The sequence below is a fragment of the Macrotis lagotis genome, chromosome 1, assembly GCF_037893015.1.
Source record: "Macrotis lagotis isolate mMagLag1 chromosome 1, bilby.v1.9.chrom.fasta, whole genome shotgun sequence".
NCBI classification, from domain to species: domain Eukaryota; kingdom Metazoa; phylum Chordata; class Mammalia; order Peramelemorphia; family Peramelidae; genus Macrotis; species Macrotis lagotis.
This window is the reverse complement of record NC_133658.1, coordinates 591,554,902-591,564,459: the sequence shown is the minus strand read 5'-3', so window position 1 is coordinate 591,564,459 and position 9,558 is coordinate 591,554,902. Positions and strand designations below refer to the sequence as shown.

The 9,558-nt window shown below is 34.0% G+C and overlaps 1 protein-coding gene across 1 annotated transcript in view; it reads left to right on the top strand.

Moving 5' to 3' along the window:
• Nucleotides 1–4,160: 4,160 nt before the first annotated feature.
• Nucleotides 4,161–9,558, top strand: part of RBP2 (retinol binding protein 2) — a 77,525-nt gene continuing 72,127 nt past the window's right edge. Inside the window, exon 1 of the mRNA XM_074234471.1 lies at nt 4,161–4,249. The gene's annotated coding sequence lies outside the window, so the exon portion shown is untranslated. The remainder of the gene's footprint in view (nt 4,250–9,558) is intronic.

The following is a 9,558-nucleotide window of genomic DNA, read 5'->3' as shown; positions in this document are numbered from 1 at the left end:
ACCCCATTGCTTTGCCAAAAAAATCCCAAAAAAACCCTTGAGGCTCTTACAAAAGCAATCAGTATCCAAAACTATCCTTTCTTTGAGCCTTACACACAAACATGATCTTCCCTAATCATCAAGAAAATTATGCAATTCTACTTCCTCTTCTGTCTGGTTATTCTATGCCCTTTCATGTCATCTCCCTTGTGACTCTGTGATATTGCTCTCAGTATTCTCTAAAAACTTGATTTCACCTGTTAAACCTACTGGGGAAAAGGAGAGAGGTAGGAAAGAGAGCTTGGCAGGTAGAAATCTCTTTTTCTAGAGAAATGAAAACTGAAATAATTGAAACACTTCACACCTATCAGCTGGTCAATATGACTAAAAAGAAAAATGATCAATGTTGGAGAGGATATGGGAAAACTAGGACACTAATGCATTATTGATGGAGTTGTGAACTGATTCAACCTTTCAGGAGAACAATTTGGAATTATGCCCAAAGGACAATAAAACCGTGCATACTTTTTGATCCAGCAATACTACCTTTGGGTCTGTGTCTCAACACAAAAGAGGGTAAAAACTCACATGTATAAAAAACATTTATAGCAACTCTTTTCATAGTGGCAAATAATTGGAAATTGAAGGGATGTCCATCAATTGGGGAATGACTGAATAAATTGGGGTAAATGAATGTGATGAAACACTATTGTTCTATAATAAATCATGAAGGATAGGACTTCAGAATAGCATGAAAAAATTCATGCAGAGTGAAGTGACCAGAACCAGAAGAACATTGTACACACCACCAGCAGCACTGGTGATGTTCAACTGTGATAGACTTGAGCATTTCTAAAAGAATCGTGATAGAAAAATACCATCCAAATTTAGAGAAGGAATTGTGGAGTTTAAATGTAGATCAGAGTTTAGTATCTTTAATTTTTCAAAGTTGTCTAATGTATTATGTCTTTTTTTCTTGAGTTTTTTTCCCCTGCTTGGATTTGATTCTTCTTTCACAACATGATAAATATGGATCTATGTATGGCTCATATTAGATTGCTTTCTATCAGGGGAGAGGAGAGGGAAGGAAAAAGGGAGGGAGAAAAATGTAAAACTCAAAACCTTGCAAAAAAAAAATGATTGTTGGGGGCGGCTAGGTGGCACAGTGGATAGAGCACTGGCCCTGGAATCAGGAGTACCTGAGTTCAAATCCGGCCTCAGACACTTAATAATTGCCTAGTCATGTGGCCTTGGGCAAGCCACTTAACCCCATTGCCTTGCAAAAAAAACAAAAACAAAAAAAACAAAACAAAATCCCCAAACCTAAAAAAGATTGTTGAAAACTACCATTGCATGTAGCAGGAAAAACAAATAAATAAAATATTTAACATAAATAAAAAATGTCTTTCTTTCATTGTCAAGTAAGTAAACATTTCTTGAATTCTTAATATATATATACATATATACATATATTATATATATAAGCTACTATGCTAAAAACTGAAAGTAAAAATGCAAGCAATTAGAAAGAGAAGCCTTGCCTTCAGGGAGTTACATTAAAATAAGACAGTACATAGAAAGAAGAAAAAAAATGAAGGTAGAAATACAGCCTATTCAGGGGAAGGGTAGAGAAAGGCTACAGAGTTAGGAGTTCAACCAGGAGAAAAATGAAGATAGAGTTAGTCTAAGTATCTTCCTTAAAGTGGAACTTTTGGGAGGAATCAACCAATCAGAAGAAGTGGCAGAATATAATTCTGAAATGAAAAGTCCAGGGCTGAAGTGAATATTAAGTTTGAAAAGGTTTCTTTGGCTTATATGGTAGAGAAAATATGGAGAATCAGAAACGGTTCCTAGAAAAGAGTAGATTATAAGTTCCTTGAAGGAAGGATTCATGCTATTGTTGTCACTTCATCTTTAAAGAGGACTGATGATATGGTGTGATATCTTGGCTCCTCCATGAATTGTATGTAAGTGCTTATTCAGTATTGATGAAAATTTGAAAAAAATGCCTATTCCTGCTACCTGGGGAATCTCCATAGCTAGGACATATGTATTGAAGCACAATAACATTTTTTCACATTCACATATTATAACTTGTTCAGTGATTCCCCAGTGGATTGCATCTCCTTAGTTTTCATTTCTTTGCCATTATGAAAAGATCTGCTTTAAGTAACTTTGCCCCTGTCAGTCCTTTTCTTCTTTAGATTTCTTTGTTTTATAGACCTAGTAATATTATCATTGAATACTCATTATTTCTTACAGGGTAGTAAATGTTTCATTGCAATAAGAAAAAAAAATGTTTTAATCATTTTAGCAGGGCAAAAAAGAGCTTTATCTTTATTTAAATTGAGAAGCAAATACTGACTTTAGTTTATAGAGAACTACTCCATAAATTATTTTATTTTGATTATATTTAAATGCCATATAGATATTATTTAATACATGTATTCACATATCTTTAAACTCATGCTACCAAGATATGAGGTATATTAATATCAGAAAATTCTTAAATGAATCATTATATAACAATTTTTATAAGTCTGTGAATTTCAAATGTTATTTGAATAAATGTAAAAAATCTCATCATATTCATGCATAGTGATTTGTTTTTATCATTAACCAATCAATAGGCAGACTATTTCCATTTCCTGTTTGGATTTGATTCTTCTTTGCTGCTATAAATATTTTGGTGTATATATAGAAGGGTTTTTTTCTATCTTTGACCTACTTGGGTTATGTACTAGCAGTGGGATATTTAGGGCAAATTATACGGACTTTCCATTTTTTTTAGCATAATATCAAATTGCTTCCAGAATTGTCAGACTAGTTCATCAACAGAGAGTTAGTCTTTTGACTATTTCCATATTTATTAATCTTTGAGTATGAGATGAAATCTCAGATATGTTTCAATATTCACTTATCTTACTATTAGCTATTTGGAGCAATCTTTCCTAAGGTTATTAGTTTTTAATTTTTATTTTGAGAACTATTCATGTCCTTTCACTGCATTGATTAGGGAATAGATCTTAGAAATTAATCTTTCATATATTTTGGATAAAAATGAATGAATAAATGAACAAATATTTATTAGGTGTTTGTTTTGTAATTTATCAGAGATGTTTGGAATAAAGGTTTCTTTTTTCCCAATCAGTAGTTTCCCTTCTTATATTTATTGCATATATTTTGTTCATGCAAAACCTTTTCAATTGAATGCAAACAAAATTATTAAAACATTAAAGTTTTTTGATTTCTTCTCTCCTTATTTTGGATATAAATTCTTCCCCTAACTATAGCTGTGAAAGGAAACTAATTCAGTTCTCTTAAAAATTTTTTATGGCATGTTCATATCACATAACAGTGTGATATGAACACACAAAGTGGCATATTCATGTCACATAACAAATCTGAGTTTCTAAACATAAGTGGTATGGTTTGTTTTTGATGAAGGCTATGCTGGCTTTTAGTGACTTCTCTCATTCAATTATCTACAAGTTCTTTAATAATATATTCCAAAATTTTGCCCATAATAGAAGTCAAACTATAGCTTTGCAAAATCTAATTTATTTTTCTTTTGGAAAGTGAGCTGAATTCGTCCTTTGCCAATACAATAATATTTATCCTGTTCTATAAGATCTTCCAAAGATCACAGATCATAGTGACCTTTGGGAAAGCTCTTTCCTAAGATTATTTCAAATTGTTTGTAGTGATCTTAGGGAAGATATGTGATGATATTTTTTAGTTCTTTCAATACTCTAGGTTACACTAGAGTTTGTTTGGATCTAGTAATTTGAACTTGTGAAGGGCAGCAAGATCCTGCCTGCTCTTTTTTTCACTTGAGTTTCTACTACCTGGTAACCATTCTTTTCCCAGTGTAATGCAAGCCAAACTGAGTTGAACTTGGTCGGAAATGAAAGTCCATGTTTGGACCCATATGTAGTTACAGTTGTTTTCCTTAGTCACTATAATATGACCTAGCTGGATGTAAAGCCCATATTTGGACTTGGATGTATTGTGCAAACTTGTTTATTATTAGAATATTTACATAACTCTAAAAATTGTCTTGTCACTGGCATTGTTTGGTTTTCATATATATATATATCATATCTATATATATATATTATATAGCTATCTCTCTCTCTCTCTCTCTCTCTCTCTCTCTCTCTCTCTCTCTCTCTCTCTCTCTATCTCATCTATATATCACTTTGTCTGGAGACAGTATGGACCTATCCCAAGCTGCCTTGCTGCCAGCCTCTACACATCAAATACAATGGTAAGTTTTTTCCCTTTGGCTCCCTAGCTGTTCTTTGGTCTGTCTGAATTACAAAGCCTGTTGTGAGGAGAGGAGTTCCTGACCTACATCCAGTCAAAGATCCTTCTCTTTTACAGAGAAAATCCAAATAAAATAAATAAAATTGAGTAGTTCTACTTTCTATGATTTTCCTCCCATCTACTCAAAGCTATAATTCCTATCATTTCATGAGTCTTCTCTTGCCTTTAATATGCTTTTTATAAGATACTTTTCTTATCTTCCACATTCTTCTTCAGCCTCAAAGTATTTTGGGCTGGAGTACCTCTGTGGCATTTTTATAAGATCATGCTGCTATTTATCTAAATTAATCATTGGTTACTTGCCTTTACTTCTATCTTCTACACTTGGCTTTAAACACCTGATTTTGCTGACAATCTGTTCATTCATTTCCATCAATCTCTTTTAAGGAAACTCCCTTCATTCATGAGAAACATTAGTCTTTAAGAAAGTGATATAGCTATGAACAAATGCTCCAAGTATAAATAATAAACAGAATGAACTAGAAATCCCAACATAGGTGGTCTTAGACAACTCACTTAATCTCATTGGGCCTCAGTTTCTTTATCTGTAAAATAGGAGTTCAAATAGATAGTCTCTGAGGTTCCATTAAGATTTGTATTGATAATCCTATGATCATGTGGTTGTCAGGTTTAACAGTTTCCAGGAGACCCTTTGCCATATTTTAGACACGTGTCTGGGAAGATGACAAACCCTTATGCTCCTTTAGTCTGCTCTCCTCCTTCCTTTATCCCCTGAATCCTATCAGTTTTCCTGACAGGATGTGTGTGGAGCCTCAGGACTTTGTAATTTCCTCCACAGTCTTTACAGTTATTGGTATAGGGAAGATATTCTGGCTTAGTTTAACACTTCAGAAATAGTGGAGACTCAGAATCAGTCTATCTCACAATGGCACCTGTTTATTTGTGTATGTTTGCAGTTTTCCTTTACTAGCATAGAATCCCAGTGACAATAGAATCACCTTCATGTTGAGTTTCTTAAAATGTACATGAATGTAATTGGATTTGGAAAATGTTCTTTGTGGGTTAACAATAATCCTTTATCCAAAGGATTTCACAGAGAGATGGGACTTTCATCTAGAATTCTCTTGAGAGTATATGACAAGAGATAATTATGCCTTTAATGTAAAGAGTTAGAATAATAGTTTAATAATAATTCTTTGGGAATGTATAATGCTTTCTATTTTTTTCAAACACTTTCGAATCCATCATTTCATTTAATCCTTTCAGCTACTTTATGAGGTAAGTAAAGTAAGTGTGATTATTCCAGTTTTATAAATGAGAAAACGAAAGCATAAAGAGAATAAGGGAGTTACTTAAGGTCATTTGGTGAATTGATAGCAGAGTTAGACCTAGAATTCAGGTTCTCCTGGCTCCTAGTTTAGTGTTTTCAAAAACAAATTGCAATAGTTAGGAAAGGACTTCATAGACTGACTTCCAAGAGTATAATTAAGGAAATTGTTTTCTTATCTTGGGACTCCAGAAGTACCTTTCAGAGTCTAGGTAAACCTGGATCAGGGAGAGCAGAGCACTGACATTCTGGCACAGAGAAAAAAAATTCAGAGAGCATTGAAATTGAGAGACCATTGACAAAACCTTTTTTAAAATGTTTTCTCCCCTTCTCACCCTGCTTCTAGTGTGGCAGCATTAGTTCTATTAAGTCTAATATTCTCTTCCCTCTCTCCCCCAGTTTAAAAAATATCGATAACTCCATATGAGTCAAATCCACACCTGTATTCTCTCTCTCTCCTTCCTCCTCATCCCAAAGTACTACTTGTCAGTTGTGCAAAAATTGTCAGTTATTGTTAGCTCCCTAACCCCAGGACTAGAGGAAAAAAGTTTTATTTATCAATGATCAGCTTGTGGTTGTCAGCTTTTCTTTTTTCTTTCCAATTTCCCATTGTCTTCTGGAGACTTGGAATTTGAGGGTAAAGGCAAATGGCAAAGGCATTTATTTATCCCCAGCTGCAGACTCTTTGGGACACTCTTCTGCTTCCTCAAACTCCAACCCTGGTCTTCACTGTGAGGTGGAAATTCTGTTGAAAAAAAATTCACTTGCCCTAACTCAATCAAGACTACAATATGGGGAATGTCAGTTGAGAGAGACAAAACAAAGAAGTCTCTCTCAAGCCTATCAAATCCTCTTATGTGTCTCTTGGACAAAAGGAGGGGAGCTATTTAATGGAAAAATCATAAATGTATTAAATAGTCTAAATTATGTGGTCTTAGATGTCTTGCTCTTTAAAAAAGTAGTAATGCTTCCCTCATGAAGTAGCAGAAGTTGTCAGAATCTCACTGGAAGACAGTTAAGCCAAAAGTGCAATGTCAAAGTCAGAGAGAAGTATTAGAGAGCAATTTCTGCTAGAAGCAACAGGATTGAGTTTACCAGTCTTAGAGGTTGTAGAGAAAGTAGACTTGAGGCAAACAGTTGTGGGAAGTAGAATTATGCAGATTTGAGGTGAAGAAGTTTTTCAATTGAGGTGTAAGGCAAAAAAAGCACTGAAATTATATCAATTCCATGTCTTGGAATATGAACTTTTCTAGACAATTGTTCCCCCACCCCCACTGATGTACAATTCTATGAGACCCTCTCCATTTCTATATGGGGAAGGAAGGGGAAAAATAATTAAGCAAGTATTATCTTTTTATTTTTTAATTTTTAAATTTAAAATTTTTTTGAATTTTACAATTTCCCCCCCAATCTCACTACCCCCCACCCCCACAGAAGGCAGTCTGATAGTCTTTACATTGTTTCCATGCTATACATTGATCAAAATTGAATGTGTTGAGAGTGAAATCATATCCTTAAGGAAAAAAATAAAATATGAGATAGTAAAATTACATAATAACTTTTTTTTAAAAATTAAAGGTAATAGTCTTTGGTCTTTGTTTAAAATTCACAATTCTTTCTTTGGATACAGATGGTATTCTCCAGTCCCTGGTTGTTGCACTGATGAATTGAGTAAGTCCATTAAGATTGATCATCATTCCCATGTTGCTTTTAGGGTGTACAATGTTCTTCTGGTTCTGCTCATCTTACTCAGTATCAGTTCATGCAAATCCTTCCAGGGGAAGCAAGTATTTTTTAAGGGCCTACTTTGTATTACGCAGTTAATAATTGTTATCTCATTTAATTTACATAATAACTCTTGGAGGTAGGTGCTACAGAGGGAAGTGACTGGACCAGAGGCGTATAGTTATTAAGTGTCTGAAACTGAATTTGAACTCATCATGGTGTTTCCAGGCCCAGAATTCTATGCGCTGTACCACCAAACCAAGAATGGTTCTGTTATTTGATTTGCCACATTATTTACTTTGTCATAGTTTTCCAGTTAAAAATTCTACTATTTGATATATGGCTTTCACCTTGGTAAAGGTCTCTTGGTAGAGGATGTACTGGTTAGTGGCATAAGCCCATATTTAATTACCCCTGCAATGAAGCTTAGTAGCAGTGTGATTCCAAAATATCGTGACTGATTGACTCTAATATAAGAAAACCTGAGTTGTATTTTTTAAATACATATTAGGGGAACAAGATAAGGGAACAACTGTTCTATTCCATGAATTATTTACAAGCTGATGTGACTGAACTACAATTTTTGGATTAAGTAGATTTGCATTGACTTTGGGCAGAGGTAATTATTACCTAATTATATTAATTCATTTATCTAGTAGCCCATCTATCCATATATTTGACCAACAAATGTTTATTGAACTTCTATTGTCTTCCACTGCACTAGATACTATGGGAAATGAAAAAGTGTAGAGGACTAGTCCTTGCTCTGAAAGTCTTTGATCTAATAATAGAGATTAGAGAGTTATGAATACCAATATATAAGCAGTATGTGATCATTGCCATCAGAATGGTAAAAAGATCATGGGAGTTCAGAGACAAAACTTCCAATTGATTTCATCTGAGGTAATTTCATAGAGAAAGTGATATTTGAGAGGATCCTTAAAGGATAGCTAGCATTTTTGATTGGTGGAGATGGTTGGGAGGTTATTTTAAGAAGAATTGACAGATGGATAATGGCACACAGGGAAGCACTAGGTACATTTAAAATTCAATAAGTTGTTCAGTTTGGCTGGAGCACAGAGTTTATGAACAGGTGTAGATTTAGTGGGGGATAAGATAGAACAAATAGGTTGGAGCTAGGTTTTAGAGATGTTAAATGTCAGGCTAAGAAATTTAGATTTTATTCACTGGTGGTGGGAAGAGATTGAAAGTTTATAAATAAGGGAATATGATAATAAGAATTATAATTTTTTTTAATGTTTTTGCAAGGCAAATGGGGTTAAGTGGTTTGCCCAAGGCCACATAGCTAGGTAATTATCAAGTGTCTGAGACTGGATTTCAACCCAGGTACTCCTGACTCCAGGGCCAGTGCTTTATCCACTGCGCCACCTAGCCGCCCCCCAGAATTATAATTTAAAAAAATTAATCTAACAGTAGGTTGCAGGATGGTGTGGACAGAAGACAATCTAGATATAGAGATTATCACAAGTTCAAGTGAGAGGTAATGAGTTTTATGGTTGGGGGAATAGAGTGAAAAATGTTTTTTTATGGATATTTCTTTTCTGTTTTGCCATCAACTGCCTGGTCTGACTGGTATTATAAGCCTAGACTCCTTCCCAAACTAAATAGATCTATACTAGCCAATATTGGACCAAATATCCCCAGTATGTTCTTTGAACTCTTTGGAGAATAGACCTGTAATGGTAATTATGTAACAGTATAGCTATTGTAAGAAATATGTACAGTTTAGTGACTTTGGAAAGTACAATTCCAAATTGTTTTCCAGAATTGTTGGACCAACTCAATGCTCCACCAACATTGCTTTAGTGCTGTTTTCCCACAGACCTTTCAACATCTGTCACTTTCTTTTTTTTGTCATCTTTGTCAATTTGATGAGTTTGGTAGAGGATCAAAATTGATTGAATTTGCATTTCTCTACTTATTAGTGATTTGGAGTGTTTTAAATATCTGGTTGTTGATAGATTAGATTTCTTCCTTTGAAAACTAGCTGTTCATATACTTATTAGGGAATGACTTGTTCTTTTCAATTTGAATCAATTCCTTATATATTTTGTATTTAAACCTTTGTAGAGAAACTTGCCTCAAACATTTTCTCCAGTTTATTATTTCTTTTCTAATAGCATTATTTGTAATAGAGAAACATCTGGAAATAGTTGTTCAATGATTAAGTCACAGTTAAATGAAACATGATATGTAAAAACAATGAAATGACAATA